At 42.1% G+C, this 19875-nt stretch overlaps 1 protein-coding gene across 3 annotated transcripts in view; it reads left to right on the forward strand.

Moving 5' to 3' along the window:
- The first annotated feature begins 1901 nt into the window (after positions 1-1901).
- Positions 1902-19875, forward strand: part of RBM47 (RNA binding motif protein 47) — a 142136-nt gene continuing 124162 nt past the window's right edge. Inside the window, exon 1 of one of the 3 annotated variants that reach the window (XM_060778443.2) lies at positions 1902-2449. The gene's annotated coding sequence lies outside the window, so the exon portion shown is untranslated. The remainder of the gene's footprint in view (positions 2450-19875) is intronic. The other 2 variants (XM_060778450.2, XM_060778449.2) reach the window with 2 other exon arrangements.

A 19875-nucleotide genomic window follows, 5' to 3' on the forward strand; every position in this document is an offset into this window, starting at 1 on the left:
GGAAAATAAGGTACCACCTTAAAGTGTGGGGAGGCTAAATTAACTGATATATGAAGCCATAAAGAAGACTCCAGCAAAGCACTCCAGCGGGGAAGCATGCGGGGAATGCGGAAGTGCTTCATCAGTGTCGCAGATGGACGATGAAAGCGACAGCTCCCTGGTGGACAGAAAAGGTTAAATAGCCTCTGTGTATGTCTGTATGTCAAAAACTGGCATTGAATGTTTGCCATATATGTGTACACTGTAATCCGCCCTGAGTCCCCTGCAGGGTGAGAAGGGTGGAATATAAAAGCTGCAAATAAATAAATAAATAAATAAATAAATAAATAAATAAATACTATGAACCTTCTAGGAATTTGAGATCTTCCGAGAAGGCCCTGCTCTCAATCCCACCTGCCTCACAGGCGCATTTGGCGGGGACAAGAGACAGGACCTTCTTGGTGGTGGCCCCTCGGCTGTGGAACTCCCTTCCCAGGGATATTAGATCGGCCCCCTCCCTCCTGACCTTTAAAAAACAAGTGAAAACTTGAGGTTTGGAGTTGCAGCATAACCAGTTAATACAAAATCGTAATATGAACGTGGAATAGCTAAGACTATGTAAACGGATGAGGAATTTGGATTGGTAGACATTGGTTTTTTTAATTGACTTTTATAGTTTTGTAGCTTTTATGGATTTTATATGTATTTGTGATGTGTATTAATAGCCTTTATTGATATATGTATTCTATATGGCATCTAATTGTTGCTGATCTGTATGCCGCCCTGAGTTGCCTTCGGGCTGAAATGGGTGGGAAATCAGGCCCATAGCCAGGATTTTGTTTCGGGGGGGGGGGGGGCTGAGTTTGATTGGGGGGGGGGCTAAGTCTGAGTGAAAGAGGGTCTACCTTAGCAAACCTTTTGTATCGTTACCCCAATACTCCTATGCATATGGGATATATTGAGCATGGTGATCAGATCATGATATGAATAAACATAATAGTTTAAATAATCTACCAGTAAGGCCTTCTCGCGGACCAACATGAGAATTTTGAGGGGGGCTCAAGCCCCCCAAACCCTCCCAAGCCCCCCCCCCCCGGCTACATGCCTGGGCGGGATAAAAATGTCGTAAATACTTTGGACTAGATTTTTTTTTCGTGTCAGGAGTGACTTGAGAAACTCCAAGTTGCTTCTGGTGTGAGAGAATTGGCCATCTGCAAGGACGTTGCCCAGGGGACGCCCAGATGATTTGATGTTTTTATCATCCTTGTGGGAGGCTTCTCTCATGTCCCCGTATGAAGAGCTGGAGCTGATAGAGGGAGCTCATCCGCCTCTCCCCGGATTCGAACCTGTGACCTGTCGGTCCTCAGTCCTGCCGGCACAGGGGTTTAACCCACTGTGCCACCGGGGGCTCCTTTGGACTAGATGACTATAGAGTTGGAAGTTACCACATGGGTCATTTGGACTAGATGACCCATGCGGTCTCTTCCAACTCTGTGATTCTATGATGGTGCTGACCTCTTACCACTAGGCCTGCAATTGAATTTTGGAGAGACTTTTGGGCAGTCTGCAAGAATGAAACAGGTGAGTCAGCAAACCTAAAATGTGTATGCACAACCACGCAGAAAATAAGTTAGAATCATGAATATCCAGGGCAGCATTTACATTTGCTTTCTCGTTCCTGACTCTTGTGCATCCCAGAAGGTTCTTGTGTTTGTGTTTGTGTGATATATCTCTGGACAAGAGAAGCAGCCGCTAGGTTATCTACCTTACTGAATCACCCGGAATGTGAAGGTGGCCTTCAGCCAGCAAAGGCTCACTGAACAGGATAAAATTTCAGTCCAGATTTAAGGGAAGTTGTTCTGAGCAAAAAATCTGGTTTGGTGAGTTTGGGAGCCGGAGAGAGACAACCTTGCTTCTGTGAGGAGGGGGAGGCGGGCTGGAGAGAAAGCCTTGGAGAAAGGAGGCAGAGACCTGACACTTCCCACCGGGTCCCAGTTTCAGACCCTCCTTGTTAGGAGACCGACAACCTTTTGTAAAGTTCTGGAAGCGGAATAGCTTAACTTAAGGCTTTACGTCTGGTCAGGAATTTAGTCTAACAGATTGCCTCCCGATTAGAGCTCATTTTAGCACTTTTGGAATGTGTCCTTTGGGCCAATGAGAGGGCAGGCTTTTTGCTCAGCTGGTTCCACTAATTGCAAGTTTCTCCCTGGACACATTTCCAGTCTTCAGAAAACTCCCAAAGGCCAAGACTGAAGCGTGGGGGTTAAAACGCAAGAGATCTGTTGTAGCTAGTGGCATTGTACAGGGGAGTTGCTCAATACTTCTCATCTGAGCAGGCCATTGCAAAAAACAACAAACCAAAAAAAAAAAAAAAACCCAACCCAAGCAAGAAGATGCATTAGCTGGCTGCCCAGAATCTCTTCCTTATTCCAGTGAATGCTGCTAAACTGACTCCAGGCACGCACTCCAGGTAGGTGAACATTTTTTACTGCCTTGCTCTACAGATCTCCTCTTCTAAACTGTAAAAACACTTCCTTCTGACTGTGTATTATTTCTGCAAGACTCAAGGGCAGTTGGGGGTATGATGTTTTTAGAAGGGGCACCAGCCGACTCCTTTCGCTCAGGCTGTAATGCTTTCGAAAGGAATAAATCAATTTTTGTCTCACCTTGGTGAGTAAAAGAGAATGCACCCTATTAAAGTCAGGATGAAGCCTCTCATGAAGACAGTGCTGGAAAGAAAGCAATAGATCTGGGTTGTTGTAGGTGTTTCGGGCTATGTTCCAGAAGCATTCTCTCCTGACATTTCGCCTGCATCTATGGCAGGCAGGCATGTAGCCGGGGGGGGGGGGGGCTCAGGGGGCTTCAGCCCCCCCCCCCCCCCGAAATTCTCATGGTGGTTCGCGAAAAGACCTTACTGGTGCATTATTTAAACTGTTATGTCTATTCATATCATGATCTGATCACCATACTCAATATATCCCATATGCATGGGGGTATTGGGGTAATGATAGAAAAGGTATGCTAGACTAGACCCTCTTTCACTCACACTCAGCCCCCCCGAAACTCAGCCCCCCCCCCGAAACGCCCCCTGAAAATTTTTTACCCCCCCCCCCCCCCCCCGAAACGAAATCCTGGCTACGGGCCTGATGGAAGGCATCCCCAAAGTTGTGAGGTCTGTTGGAAACTATGAAAATGGGGTTTATATATTTTGTGGCATGTCCAGAGTGGGAGAAAGAACTCTTGTCTGTTTGAGGTAGGTGTGAATGTACGAGGGTTGAATGAAAAGTAATGCCTCCACCTTCGTAACTCATTAGATGGTAGTACTGATATGCGGCAGGTACTGGCTTGTCCAGTAGACTCTCCTCTACAGTTCCATTTTGGAAGCCTTAGCACCAGGGGTGGCTCAACCCATTACGCAAAGTAAGCATTCGCAGTATAGTTGATTTTGCCCAGGGGTGCTCTTGAGGCGCTCCTGGGGGAAAATAGACCTTGACATATGCGAGTTGTAGTTACTGGGATGTATAGTTCACCTAAAATCAAAGAGTATTCTGAACTCCACCAATGATGGAATTGACCCAAATATGGCACACAGAACTCCCACAACCAACAGAAAATATATATCAATGATTGGTTTGGGGGGGGGGGGCGCCAAAATACTGTTTGCTTACCATTGAAAATTACCTAGGGCCACCTCTGCTTAGCACTGAATGGTTGTCTTGTTAAAGTGCGAAGTATGAAACTCTGAGCAGACAAGCGTTTTTTCTCCCAGACTGGACATGCCACAGGATATATAAACCCCACTTTCCTAGTTTTCAACAGGCCTCACAACCTCTGAGGATGCCTGCCATAGATGCAGGTGAGATGTCAGGAGAGAATGCTTCTAGAACATGGCCATATAGCCCGAAAAACCTACCACAACCCAGTGATTCCAGCTATGAAAGCCTTCGACAATACAAAACAATGGATCATCTGTTGTGCCGGTGTGAAAAGAAGTATCTCTTTAAACACTGAACTTGTTTATCACTTTTCAAGGGCCCTTCCACACAGCCATATAACCCTGAATATTAAGGCAGAACATCTCACAATATCTGCTTTGAACTGGGATATCTGAGTTCACACTGTCATATATTCCAGTTCAAAGCAGACAATGTGGGATTTTATTCAGCTGTGTGGAAGGGGCTCAAAAGTCAATCCCCAATACACCGATGGGATATTTTTGCCTGATTACGAAGGACAATTCAGATCACTGGATTTTTTGTAAAGAACTCTATTACTAGAACCAAGGAAAATATTTGTTCTACATTCATTTTATTATTTAGTTATTTCGAGGTTTTATATACTGACCCTCTCACCTTCAAAGAGGGATTCGGACCGGTTCATAACATGTGTGAATGCTTTGTTGTTGCGTGCCTCCAAGTTGTTTCCAATTTACAGTAACCTTATCATGGGTTTTCTTGGCAAGTTTTGTCCAGAGAGGATTTGCCATTGCCTTCCTCTGACGTTGAGAGAATATGACTTGCTCAAGGTCACCCAATGCATTTTCATGACTGGACAGAGATTCCAGTCTTTGTCCCTGGATTGTAGGCCAACACTCAGGACCCTTCTACACTGCCATAAAATCCAGATTATCAGAACACATAATCCGCATTTGAACTGGATTATATGAGTACACACTGCCATATTATCCAGTTCAAAGCACATAATCTGGATTTAATATGGCAGTACAGATGAGGCCTCAAATACTATGCCACGATGGTGTTTATTTACTGAGGATCTTTCCAGATAGGCCCTATATACCAGGATCTGATCCCAGGTTTTCTGCTTTAAACTAGATTATGAGTCCCCACTGCCAGATAATCTGAGATAAACAGAAAACCTGGGATATAGGGCTTGTTTGGAAGGGCCATGAGAGGTACATTCTATTTTTTTAGGACTTGCTTGCTGGTAAGCATCCACAGATTTAAAATAAGAGTTTAGTAATGTTTTGAAAACAATTTACTTAATGATTATTGTTATGTTTATTTATGCCTTACTTTTTCTCTCCACGAGACTCAAAGTGGTTTAATAGATTATTTTAGTGAATACACTTGCAGCAATCGTTTGATTTGAGTGAAAATGTATTCGACTGTAATTCCTGCACACAACACTATCCATGGTTCAGACCAAAGACACAGTATAGGATGGGGCTATACAATCCCATTGGCTACAATAGGATTTAGACGGCTATAACTTCTTTTCTCTGGAGAGTGTGGGTGGAGTCGGACAGACATTTTCAAAGAGGAATACGTTACATTAGTTACTCCTTAATAATGACAATGTTTACAGAAATATTTTTGTAAACATAATGAAAATGTTTCCAAAAATACTGTAAATACGCTTTAATTAAAACGTTGTAAACATGTCATGGAGATAGGTATATTTTCACCATGTGCTCTGCATTCCATTTTGACGTTTCTTATCCTTAATATTGATGTTATTTAAAGGACATAGAAAATTCAAAATTCAAGTGGGTTTGGAAGCATTTTCAGTCAAATGCTTCTGTCGCTATGAAGCTTTATGTATTGTTAAAGGCTTTCATGGCTGGAATCACTGGGTTGTTGTAGGTTTTTCGGGCTATATGGCCATATTCTAGAAGCATTCTCTCCTGACGTTTCGCCTGCATCTATGGCAAGCATCCTCAGAGATTGTGAGGATGCTTGCAACAGATGCAGGCAAAACGTCAGGAGAGAATGCTTCTAGACAGAGGTGGCCCTAGGTAATTTTTAACAGTAAGCAAACAGTATTTTGTCCCCCTCAACCAATCACTGATATATATTTTCTGTTCGTCGTGGGAGTTCTGTGTGCCATATTTGGTTCAATTCCATCATTGGTGGAGTTCAGAATGCTCTTTGATTGTAGGTGAACTATACATCCCAGTAACTACAACTCGCATATGTCAAGGTCTATTTTCCCCCAAGAGCGCCTCTGGGCAAAATCAACTATACTGCAAATGCTTACTTTGCGTAATGGGTTGAGTCACCCCTGCTTCTAGAACATGGCCATATTGCCCGAAAAACCTACAACAACCCAATTAAGCTTTATGCTTTTCTCCCTTTTGAGTTTTCTTGGACAGTCACGCAGCATGTGCTTTGAAAAAAGAAGAAGCTAAATGCTGAACTTACATGATTTTATGGGGAAACAAAACTGTGTGAACTGTTGCAGCAAATATGTAGCAGGTTGCTATATGCCATTTCTTTCCAAAAGTTCCTGCTCTCTTCCTCCTTTTCATTGCATAGAGATGAGGACTGCAGGTCCTCACAGAAGCAACGATAGTTTGTAAATGAAACGGGTTTAAAACCGGAAAGAAGAATACAATGTACGTGTTTTAAAAAAGGAAAATGGGAACAGAATTATCTTGTTGAAAAAAGCTTCCTGCAGAAGAGGCAGCTTAGTAATGTTGCTCAAGCAAAATTAAATGGCTGTCTAAATCTAAACAGAAGAGGAAACGTTCCTTTTTGGTTTTCATCCCCGCCCATCAGTCTTATTTTTTCTTGCTATAGGATTACACAAACGTAGAACTGGCAGCTTAATCTGTAAGGCACATTTATGTAAGATTTAAACAAAAATTAAAACCATTGTACACTTTGAAAAATATCACTGGGACGTAACAGGTTTAAAACTCATGCATTTTGCTTGCAGTGATTGATTTCATCTGGACTGACAGGCTGATCAGACAGAACTGGGATCTGTTTCTGAAACTCCAGGCCCTTCCACACAGCCCTATAACTCAGAATATCAAGGCAGAATAATCCACAATATCTGCTTTGAACTGGAATACCCATATATTTAGCCTATAAAGCCCTAAACTAGTGCTTCTCAACCTGGGGGTCGGGACCCCTGAAGGGTCGCATGGGCGTGTCAGAGGGGTCGCCAAAGACCATCCTGAAAACACAGTATTTTCGGTTGGACATGGAGGTTCTGTGTGGGAAGCTTGACCCAATTCAATCATTGGTAGGGTTCAGAAAACTCTTTGATTGTAGGTGAACTATAAATCCCAGCAACTACAACTCTCAAATGCCAAGGTCTGTTTTCCCCAAACTCCATCAGTGTTCACATTTTGGGCATATTGAGAATTCATGCCAAGTTTGATCCATATCCATCATTGTTTGAGTTCACAGTGCTCTCTGGATGTAGGTGAACTACAACTCCCAAACTCAAGGTCAATGTCGGCCAAACCTTTCCAGTATTTTCTGTTGGTCATGGGAGTTCTGTGTGCTAAGTTTGACTCAATTCCTTTATTAATGGAGTTCAGAATGCTCTTTGATTGTAGGTGAACTATAAATCCCAGCAACTACAACTCCCACAGGACAAAATTAATACCCTCCCCCAATCCCACCAGTATCCAAATTTGGGTGTATTGGGTATTTGTGCCAAATTTGGTCCAGTGAATGAAAATACATCCTGCATATCAGATATTTACATTACTATTCATAACAGCAGCAAAATGACAGTCATGAAGTAGCAACAAAACTCATTTTATGGTTGGGGGTCACCAAAGCATGAGGAAGTATATTAAGGGGTTGTGTCATTAGGAAGGTTGAGAACCACTGCCCTAAACGGTTCCGGCCCAGCTTACCTGTCCAAACGTATCTCTCCTTATGAACCATCTAGGAGCTTAAGATCATCTGGGGAGGCCTTGCTCTTGATCCCACCTGCATCACAAGCGCGATTGACAGGGACGAGGGACAGGACCTTCCCAGTGGTGGCCCCCTGGCTATGGAACTCCCTCCCCAGGAATATTAGATAATCCCCCTCTCTCCTGACTTTCCGAAAAAAGGTAAAAACTTAGCTCTTTGAGCAAGCTTGTTAGGATGCAATGGAATAGATAACATGAAAGTATGAATGATGAACATCGAATGGCTAGGCAATGTTACTGAAAAACTATTTTAACAAGATGACATCGGTGGCAACATGTTTTAATGGTTTTTATATATGTTTTGATATTGTTATGTTGACTGTTTTTAATTGCACTTTTATGAATGCATGGCATCGAATCGTGCCAATCTGTAACCCGTCTTGAGTCGGCGTATGGTTGAGAAAGGTGGGCTATAAATGTCGTAAATAAAATAACGAATAAATATATCCCAGTTCAAAGCAGAAAATTGGATTTTATTCAGCTGTGTGGAAGGGGCCTCCATGTCTGTAAGGAAGCTACCATAAGGTGATTTTTCTGTAGGGGTGATGCAGATATTTGATCTGGATTGGGATCATCATCACATGTTAACAACTTGTTGACTTTTGTTGTACTGTGGGTTGTATGCTGTATGTGTTAAATGTGTTTGTCAAATGTTTTGATACGGCCAATAGGCTAATCAATAAAACGTACTGCACATAAGGTGACTTCTCGATCCCTTTTACACAACACTATTATAGCGCTATAGTTCAATTTAACTGGCCTGGCACCATCCCATTGAATCCTGGGGTCTGTTTTTAAGAGAGGTGCTGGACATTTCTGGCCAAGATCCTTGGGTACCCCTTCCTAAACTCAAAATCTCTGTATTGCATAATACTGAACCATGGTAGTTAAAGTGAAATAAGCACTATGATCAGGGCCGTAGCCTGGGGGGGGGGGGGGAGCTAAAAAGTTGAACCCCATCCTGAAATGTGTCAGAAACCTGGTTTACTCATAAATTGGTTAGGGTAAAGATCAAGGTTTTCCCCTGACATTAAGTCCAGTCTGACTCTGGGGTGTGGTGCTCATCTCCATTTCTAAGCCGAAGAGGCAGCATTGTCCATAGACACCTCCAAGGTCATGTGGGCAGCACGACTGCATGGAGAGCCACAAGCTTCCCGCAGAAGCGGTACCTATTGATCTACTCACATTTGCATGTTTTTGAACTGCTAGGTTGGCAGAAGCTGGGGCCAACAGCAGGAGCCACCGGAGGCTTCTCAGAAATTGGTTAACCAGTTAAAATTCATGAGTAAACCAAGTTTCGGGGGGAAGGGTGTTGAACCCTTAACCCCCTACCCCCTCTGACAACAGAATGGATTATGATATGAATGGGCCCCGGGACAGACAGGTCTGTATGTGGGTTCACTGTAAACAAGTTTCAGCCACAATGTCTGTAGGAAAATACTAGATTTAGGCCGCAGTCCTACAAAATGAACCTTTTGTGAGTCTACCAATTTTACAGTGTCATTTCAATTGGCACTTGAAAAATGGCTTTCACGAGACTCAAGAGCAAGGTGGCCAGATTTCTGTATTCCATATAAAAAAACAAAACTATTTTTGAGCTTCATGAATGGAGTTTTCCAAAAGGCTGTGACTAAAAATAATGGAAAATGTTTTTATTTTTATCTCTTTTCCCCTTTCAACAAAGATTTTAAAATATCCCAACAGGCGGACAAGTGATGTACCCCAATCTTGTGTGTCCTTGCTTCCTGCACTTGTAATGTTCAATGTATGCATTATTTCATACTTCATTAATTTCGTGGACAAATTAATTTCCAGTGTCTCTTTATTTCAACTCATGAATTCAACAGCAGATTGACCAGAGACCTTGGTTTTGTCATATATGGAGTAGCTTATGAAGCATTTTGTAGGGGTTTTTTTTTGTTGGTTTTTTTGGTCGTGTCAGGAGCGACCTGAGAAACTGCAAGTAGCTTCTGGTGTGAGAGCATTGGCCGTCTGCAAGGACATTGCCCAGGGGAAGCCCAGATGATTTTGATGTTTTATCATCCTTATGGGAGGTTTCTCTCATGTCCCTGCATGAGGAGTTGGAGCTGATAGAGGGAGCTCATCAGCCTCTCCCCGGATTCGAACCTGCGACCTGTCGGTCTTCAGTCCTGCCGGCACAGGGGTTTAACCCACTTTCCAGATGGGCCCTATATCCCAGGATCCGATCGCTGGTTTTTGGTTTATCCCACATTATCTGGATGTGAGGACTCATATATTCCAGTTAAAAACGGAAAACCTGAGATCAGATCCTGGGCTATGGGGCCTGTCTGGAAGGGCCCCTAAACATAGTTAATAGAAAACATTTCTCTTTAAGATCAAAATCATGCCATTGATTTAGTAGCTTATCAATTATTTTCTTGCATATGTTGTTATTGTATTTTATGTGAGAGCACTTCACATTCTTTTTTTTTTAAACACCTGTACTTTTCCATATATTGCATGGAAGCAAAGACAGTCTTTTGATTATTTCCACCAAACAGGTCTCTAAAAATATTTCTTCGCAGTGTTTTCTCCCCCTCTTAATAGCATGGTTCTGCATGCACTTAGCTCCTGCCAAGACGAGGTAGATTTTCTCAGTATTGTCAAGACAAAGTTGGCTTTGTGTCATTAGAATGTAAAGGTGGCACAATCCATTCCGCTGGGCACAATCGCTTCTTTTGAATCACAAAGACGTGGCAACATAGGGTGGTAGTTTAGATGTTTTGTACTTCTTGGTGAATGCAGTATTTTATTTGCGGTCATGTTTATGACTTTTTAAAGTGCAGAATTAATCCCAACCTCATTCAAATTTTGTCACTAGTGTAAATTATGGCATGGATTGTAATGTTACTGGAGTTTGTGCTCTTTTTATTTCTTTTTAAAATTCTTTATGGTAGCTGGAACTTTTTATTCTTTTTAGTGAATGTTTTTTTTAAGTATCAAAGGGCATGTGTACATAAATAGTAGGCATGGATACAGCCATGTCGGATAACTCGTTGCTCATAATAATTTCATTAAAATTACCTTTTGAAGCGATTTCGAAGCATTTTTAAAAACCGGAAGTCCCTTTGCCCTTCCGAAGCTTTTTCCGCCATCTTTGTTACGACTCAGGAAGTGAATTGGAAATGATTCCACGTATTTTCAGCCCTCTACTAGCTCCTTGCCTCCCAGCCAATCAGGGGAGAAGTTTTGGGGAAGCACATGGCTCAGAGGCTCATTTGGAGCCGAGAAGGGAGAAGGGAAAGAGAAAGAGAAAAACAAAGGGAAGGGAGGTTGTGTTGAAGGGAGGTTGTGTTGAAGGGAGGTTGGAAGAAGAGCACAGCGAGTAAGCAAGCAAGCAAGCAAGCAAGCAGAGAAGAAGGGCTGGGAGAAGAGCTGTTGTCTGCCTGCCTGGCTGGTCAGCCTGCCTTGCCGCTTGTGTGTTGTTGCTGTTGGGGTTTGGGGTGGGTGGGCACCGTGAGGTTAGTGTGTGGGTGAGTGGCATGGGTGGAAAGAGCATCATGGAGGAACGAAAGCACTCCAACATTTTTAAAAGCTAATGTTGTAGCAGGACTATCTGGCCTCAGCGTTTTTTACTTTGTGTTGCACATTATCTCAAAAGAACTAGATCTCCCATCAATTCAAGCCACTCTTTGAACACAAACTCTCCTTCCTAAAGTTGTGAAATTAGCTTCCAAGACTGTTTGTTATTTTCTTTGTTTGCTGTGAGTTGCCTAAAAAGATACTACAAATCCCATACTTTCAAGTCTCTCCTTACCTAACTTGTGAAATCAGCTTACAAGGCCCCAAAAGCTCTCAGGGCTGGCCGTTTGTTATTTCCTTTGTTTGCTGTGCATTGCCTAAAAAGACACAACAAATCCCATACTTTCAAGTCTTGCTTATTGTGTATTTCACAATCATGCCTGCCATTAATGAACCGATTTTTTTTAAAAATGGAATTTAATTCCGAATTGAACCACCAGCACCCCCTACATCCAAAACGAGTTTTGAACCACTTTTTTAAGCAACAAAGCCTAATAAATAGTTATGATCCATACAACATATAAATGTGGGTGGAAGGAGAACTAGCATAGAGTGAGAGTTGGAGTGCTGGACTACAACTCTGGAGACCAATTTTGAAGTGTTCGCTCGATTGTGGAGATTCACTGAGTGACCTTAGTGGGTCATACACTCTCAGCCTCAAAAGAAGGCAAAGGCAAACACTCTCTGAACATATTTTAACAACAAAATCCATGATAGGGTGGCCGTATTGGCAAATGACTTTGTTTGAAATAGCGACTTTCTTCAAGCCTCCACTAGTTATTTGTCATATATATATTTCAAATCACTTACTGTAGTGTATATGTGTGTGTTGGCATGCAGTTTTCCTTAACTCTGTTGTGGAAGGGGCTGCAGACTAAGTGATCAGATCTGGGATTGTTCGGGACTCACACTCCATTTCAGAAACAGTATGCTTAGAGACTTCAATGTAGGAACACCATGCTTAGAGACTTCAGTTGAAACAAATGTATGCTTTTAGAAGTTCATTGAAACGGACTACAGAGTCTCTATTAGACTCTCAGAACAGTGAGATGCTTAAGATCAGGGGTCCTCAAACTTTTTAAACAGAGAACCAAGTCACAGTCCCTCAAACTGTTGGAGGGCCAGATTATAATTTGAAGAAAAAAAAACATGAATGAATTCCTATGCACATATGTATCTTATTTGTAGTGCAAATAACGCTTAAAAACAATACAATAATTAAAATGAAGAACAATTTTAACAAATATAAACTTATTAGTGTTTCAATGGGAAGTGTGGGACTACTTTTGGCTGATGAGATAGGATTGTTGTTGTTGTTGTTGTTGTTGTTGTGTGCTTTCAAGTCATTTCAGACTTAGGTTGACCCTAAGCATGGGCCAGGTAAATGACTTTGGAGGGCCGCATCCGGCCCTTGGGCCGTAGCTTGAGGACCGCTGGCTTAGAGACTTCAGTAGAAACAGATTTATGATTTTAGAAGTTCATTGAAACAGAATACAGAGACTATTAGACTCTCAGAACAGTGAGATGCTTTAGTTTATGAATTGTTGAATGTAAGAAATGATGCCCTGTGTTACCTGTAACACAGAAAAACTACTTCAAATCTTTTCTGTAACTGGATTGATAAGCAACTTACTTGTATGCTGAATATATGAAGTTTGGGAGTGAACCAACTATGTTACTTTCAAAGAAGTCTGCTTATTTTTGTCTCTTGAGAGCATGATTTAAAGGCAAGTATATTTTAAGTGAGAGTAGATGTTTTTGGGCAACTAAAAGAACACTTCTGAAACTCTGCTAAATGTGTGTGTGTGTTTGTGCATTGGCATATCTTTGTCCCCAACAGTTCAAAGAGATATATTGGTACATCAGTTTCATAGCTGAGAAACCTAATTGCCTTGCATGCAGGCCCGTAGCCAGGATTTTGATTTGGGGGGGGGGGGGGGCTGAGTCTGAGTGAAAGAGGGTCTACCCTAGCAAACCTTTTATATCGTTACCCCAATACCCCCATGTATATGGGATATATTGAGCATGGTGATCAGATCACGATATGAATAAACATAACAGTTTAAATAATGTACCATAATTTGGGGGGGGGGGCTGAAGCCCCTCAAGCCCTCCACCCTTGCTACATGCCTGCTTGCATGAATGCCATTTTCCCAAAAGGGTTTGGCATCATTTTTCAAAAGGTTATGACTTTGAACAAGGTCATGCCTTTCCAACAATGACAAAATCTCCAAAAGGTTATGGAGATGTCCATTTTCCAAAAGATTTGAAGGAACCCAAAACGACAAACACCCAATGATGCATGTCGTAACATGGGCTGGAGTGTCTACTTCTCTTACCTTTTACTCCATTTCAAGATAAATGGTGGGAAAGGAACGAGTAAGTAATTCTTCCTTAATCCTTTTCTTTTTCACTCAAAAAAATAATTCAGAGTGCTCCAAAAGAATAGAAAAAGGTGCTCTGGCACAAATTGGGCTGGCACAAAAGCAGCAAAAACTAGCCAAACCTGCCAAGGAGCCTCACACGGTGAGAGCTCTTTCTTCTTTAAACCAATCTAGAAGAACGGTTACTTGAATGCTTACTCCAATTCTACTTTCATCTGATGGATCTGGGGAAGGTCAGGCATGGCAAGCAGAATGTATGCTTCTGGGCAGTTCTCTGGGGAGCTATCATGTCAATATGGACTTGGGATGAAGCAATCATTTATTTTATTTACAGCATTTATATACTGCTTTTCTCACCCCGAGGGGGATTATATGTTATTCTTAACCAGAAAACTCAGGTGCACTTTAGAAATATTTGTTATGCCAACCGTTTGGAGATAAATAGAAATGTTCTTTATTAGTTCCAAGCAAATTACTGGACCATTACATGGATACAATAGACCAAGAAAGCCAGAAATCAATCCACTTTTGGGGCAGATGGATTTTGCAAACATTTTTTCCAGGGCAGTTGATTGTCTAATTTTTTTTATTTGTAGGCAACGTTACAAGGATAGACTTGTGGTGACCTATGACTAACAACAGCAGCAGCCATTATTAAGCTGGACTCTTAATGATCTGGATCAGCACAGCTCTCTTTCTGCTGTAATATCTTTTTAGATATTGTATCTGGATATAAAAAGCGGCCCTGCTTTACAGCTGATCCTAGCTCTGTGGGTGGTATGTTAAAATTGTTCCACCTTTGCTGGAGGCTGAAGGAAACAGAGAGGTTCTTCCAGGGTGCCCTGTTCTCAAATTCACAATGCCACTATCAGATAACATTTCCCTTAAATCTACGCCTTTTTCAACTATAATTAGCAAGCCGGAGGTAGAAAGGTCTAGATCCTATTTACCAGACCCTGCGGCTTTCCAAAGGAGCTTTCCTTTGCCAAATGGGCATCCTTGTTTTATTTATTTATTTATTTATTTACGACATTTATATGCCGTCCTTCTGACCCCAAAGGGGACTCAGGGCAGTTTACAAGATATACATACATACATACAATATATTGTAAAATTATTAGTAATATTACATGTAATATAAAATATATAATTATAATATTGTATTATTAGTATTAGTATTATATTGTATTACATTACAATATTATAAATATATTATGTATATACAATATATTATATTATATTAGCCATCCCCTGCCATGCGTTGCTGTGGCCTAGTCTGGTGATCTGGAAAATAAAGTAATGAGAAAGTGTTGGTTTCTAATATATGTAATTTCTTTCTGCTTGTGGGTAAACAGTATTTGATTACGTTTTCTTGCCCTGGTGAAGGGAGTTGGACTGGATGGCCTTAAGTATTTTCTTTTGGTCATAGGGGTTCTGTGTGAGAAGTTTGCCCTAACTCTATCGTTCATGGGCTTCAGAATGCTCTTTGATTGTAGGTGAACTATAAATCCCAGTAACTACAACTCCCAAATGTCAAGGTCTATTTCCCCCAAACTCCATCTGTGTTCATATTTGGGCGTATGGAATATTTGTGCCAAGTTTGGTCCAGATCTATCATAGTTTGAGTCCACAGTGCTCTCTGGATGTAGGTGAACTACAACTCAAGGTCAATGCCCACCAAACCCTTCTAGTGTTTTCTGTTAGTCATGGGAGTCCTGTGTGTCACCTTTGGTTCAATTCCCTTATTGGTGGAGTTAAGAATGCTCTTTGATTGTAGGTGAACTATAAATCCCAAAAACTACAACTCCCAAATGACAAAATAAAAAAAATTGAGTGAAGGACATACATTGGGTTGTTAGGTGTATGCTGTCCAAATTTGGTGTCAATTCACCCACTGGTTTTTGAGTTCTGTTAATCCCACAAACGAACATTACATTTTTATTTATATAGATTATATTATTAGTAAAGCATAGGAGACGAGATGGAACTGTCTTCTGCCCCCCCCCCCCCCCTTTCACTCTGGCCAGAGCAGCAGTTGGTGTCGGGAGGGGGGGGGGGGCTCCCAACTGATGATATAGGTAGGAGATAAGATGGAACTTGTCTTTTAAGGAATGAGGAATACAACTCCTTTCCTGAGACTGTAAATCAGGCATGGGCAAACTTCAGCCAGTAAAAGTATGATAGCTGGGGCCCAGTCTGCTAGCGGTACACTGATTGTGCAATGATGGTTGTGAATGAGGGAAGGGAACACGTAGGCGACCACGTGGGCAAGAAAGCGGACAGAGTGAGAGATGCAGGTGGAACAGAGTCGGGAAGATAGTTGGTAGTTGCATTGGAAGGAAGGATAAAAAGGAGGCGAGACATACGAGAAGTGGTGAGAAATTAATTAAATCCAGTTTATTGAGCAGTTTCACACAACCGTCCACCAGTGAGTTTTTTGCAGGCACGTAGAATTATTGGGCAATGCCCTCCAGTTTGTCGATAGCCTGGATGTGGGCTAGCCATGAAGCTGGTGAAGACAGGTGCGCTGTTGCGTGCACGTGTTCTCTTCTCTCATTTTGACCCTCATTGAGCTACCAGTGTACCCCAACCACCGTTGCAGAAATAGCATAGCACTAGCAGCACTGGGTCCCAGCTATCATACTTTTACTTTCAGCCTTCCAAGTGTTTTGGACTTCAACTCCGGTAGGCTGTTAGGAATTGTGAGAGCTGAAGTCCAAAACATCTGAAGGGCCAAAGTTGCCCATTCCTGCTGTAAAATGTAAGATATTAAAATGGGGTGTTAGTACTCCTTTCCCTACAGCAGTGTTTCTCAACCTGGGGGTCAGGACCCCTGGGGGTCAGGACCCCTGGGGGGGTCACCAGGGGGTGTCAGAGGGGTTGCCAAAGACCATCTGAAAAAATAGTATTTTCTGTTGGTCATAGGGGTTCTGTGTGGGAAGTTTGGCCCAATTCTATCATTGGTGGGGATCGGAATGATATTTTATTATAGGTGAACTATAAATCCCAGCAATTACAACTCCCAAATGTCAAGGTCTATTTTCCCCCAAACTCCACCAATGTTTATTCACATTGGGCATGTTGAGTATTCATGGCAAGTTTGGTCCAGATCCATCATTGTGTGAGTCCATAGTGCTCTCTGGATGTAGGTGAACTACAACTCCAAACTTCAAGGTCAATGCCCACCAAACCCTTCCAGTATTTTATGTTAGTCAAGGGAGTTCTATGTGGCAAGTTTGGTTCAATTCCATTGTTGGAGTTCATAATGCTCTTTGATTGTAGGTAAACTATAAATCCCAGCAACTACAACTCCCAAATGATAACATCAATCCCCTGCCAACCCCACCAATATTCAAATTGGGGCATGTCACGTATTTGTGTCAAATTTGGTCCGGTGAATGAAAATACGTCCTGCATATCAGATATTTATATTATGATTCATAACAGTAGCAAAATTGTAGTTGTAAAGTAGCAACGAAAAAATTTTTATAGTTGGGGGTCACCACAACATGAGGAACTGTATTAAGGGGTCGCGACATTAGGCCTTTGATCTTTGATACTGTTGCTTTTAAATTGTTTTAAATTGTTTTTAAATTGTGTTAGATTTTAGCCTGTTCTCGTAAGCCGCTCCGAGCCCCAGGGGAGTGGCGGCATATAAGTTCAAATAATAATAATAATAATAATAATAATAATAATAATAATAATAATAAATTAGAAAGGTTGAGAACCACTGCCCTACAGAAACCATATCAATTTAAGCTTGCATATACTATTGGCTTCTACATAGGAACTAGAACACAGAATCTTTCTAAAACAGACCGTATTCATAGAATCATAGAATCATAGAATCAAAGAGTTGGAAGAGACCTCATGGGCCATCCAGTCCAACCCCCTGCCAAGAAGCAGGAATATTGCATTCAAATCACCCCTGACAAATGGCCATCCAGCCTCTGCTTAAAAGCTTCCAAAGAAGGAGCCTCCACCACACTCCGGGGCAGAGAGTTCCACTGCTGAACGGCTCTCACAGTCAGGAAGTTCTTCCTAATGTTCAGATGGAATCTCCTCTCTTGTAGTTTGAAGCCATTGTTCCGCGTCCTAGTCTCCAAGGAAGCAGAAAACAAGCTTGCTCCCTCCTCCCTGTGGCTTCCTCTCACATATTTATACATGGCTATCATATCTCCTCTCAGCCTTCTCTTCTTCAGGCTAAACATGCCCAGTTCCCTAAGCCGCTCCTCATAGGGCTTGTTCTCCAGACCCTTGATCATTTTAGTCGCCCTCCTCTGGACACATTCCAGCTTGTCAATATCTCTCTTGAATTGTGGTGCCCAGAATTGGACACAATATTCCAGATGTGGTCTAACCAAAGCAGAATAGAGGGGTAGCATTACTTCCTTAGATCTAGACACTATGCTCCTATTGATGCAGGCCAAAATCCCATTGGCTTTTTTTGCCGCCACATCACATTGTTGGCTCATGTTTAACTTGTTGTCCACGAGGACTCCAAGATCTTTTTCACACGTACTGCTCTCGAGCCAGGCATTGTCCCCCATTCTGTATCTTTGCATTTCATTTTTTCTGCCTAAGTGGAGTATCTTGCATTTGTCACTGTTGAACTTCATTTTGTTAGTTTTGGCCCATCTCTCTAATCTGTCAAGATCGTTTTGAATTCTGCTCCTGTCCTCTGGACTATTGGCTATCCCTCCCAATTTGGTGTCGTCTGCAAACTTGATGATCATGCCTTCTAGCCCTTCATCTAAGTCATTAATAAAGATGTTGAACAGGACCGGGCCCAGGACGGAACCCTGCGGCACTCCACTTGTCACTTCTTTCCAAGATGAAGAGGAAGCATTAGTGAGCACTCTCTGTGTTCGTCCACTTAACCAATTACAGATCCACCTCACCATAGTTTTGCCTAGCCCACATTGGACTAGTTTCCTTGCCAGAAGGTCATGGGGGACCTTGTCGAAGGCCTTACTGAAATCCAGGTACGCCACATCCACGGCATTCCCCGCATCTACCCAGCTTGTAGCTCTATCAAAGAAAGAGATCAGATTAGTCTGGCATGACTTGTTTTTGATAAATCCATGTTGACTATTAGCGATGACTGCATTTGTTTCTAAGTGTTTGCAGACCGCTTCCTTAACAATCTTTTCCAGAATCTTGCCCGGTATCGACGTAAGGCTGACCGGACGGTAGTTGTTTGGGTCGTCCTTTTTTCCCTTCTTGAAGATTGGGACCACATTGGCCCTCCTCCAATCTGCTGGAACTTCTCCCGTTCTCCAAGAACTCTCAAAGATGGTTGCCAATGGTTCCAAAATGACTTCCGCTAGTTCCTTCAGTACTCTTGGGTGTAGTTGATCTGGCCCTGGGGACTTGAACTCATTAAGAGCGGCCAGGTATTCCTGGACGACTTCTTTCCCAATTTGGGGTTGGATGTCCTCCTATCCCTCATCCACTCCATCTTGCTGAGGTTGAAGACTCTCTTTTTGTGAGAAGACCGAGGCAAAGAAGGCATTAAGTAGTTCTGCCTTTTCCCTGTCCCCTGTCAGCATTGCCCCATCTTCTCCTCGAAGAGGTCTTATCGCCTCCTTGTTTTTCCTTTTTCTACTGACATAAGAATAGAAGCCCTTTTTATTGTTTTTAATGTCCCTGGCAAGTCTGAGCTCGTTTTTTGCTTTAGCTTTGCGGACCTTTTCCCTACAGGTGTTGGCTATTTGTTTTCTAATATATCAGATTTCATATTTTGTTTTGTTGCAAAATAAACTCCGACTGAATGTGCTTAATACTGCATTTTACATGTAAACTCAAGTTTCATTAGTACATCTTTGCAGGCCATAAAGCACACACTAAACTAAGATAGCTGCATTTTGGCTTCTGCAAACTAATAATATTAATAAAGGATAGGTATATTAGCATACGTCACTCTTTATTTTGAGCAGGTGTTTTTTCTCTTCTGTGATCTATAGGAGTGTGTACCTATCCCACTAGTGCTACTTTAACTTTTTGTGTCAATTTCCTCACATTAATATGTGCAGCAGAAGAAATATGGGTGGGAGGCAGAATAGAATTGCAGTTCCAGCCAAAAATAACTAAGAGGAGAGATGATATATTAGCATTGTAAAAGAGTAGGAGGACCACCCCACATTTTTGCATAGTAAAGGGATCTGCGTGTAACTAGAATTGGATAAAATGCTACCAACGTATCGCTTGTCCTGAGTGTGGTCGAAAGAGGTAAAAAAAGATCTGATTCAACTCACATTTTCCTGCCCCATGGTGACCAAGTTAAAGCACATA

Source organism: Anolis sagrei, chromosome 5, assembly GCF_037176765.1.
Source record: "Anolis sagrei isolate rAnoSag1 chromosome 5, rAnoSag1.mat, whole genome shotgun sequence".
NCBI lineage: Eukaryota > Metazoa > Chordata > Lepidosauria > Squamata > Dactyloidae > Anolis > Anolis sagrei.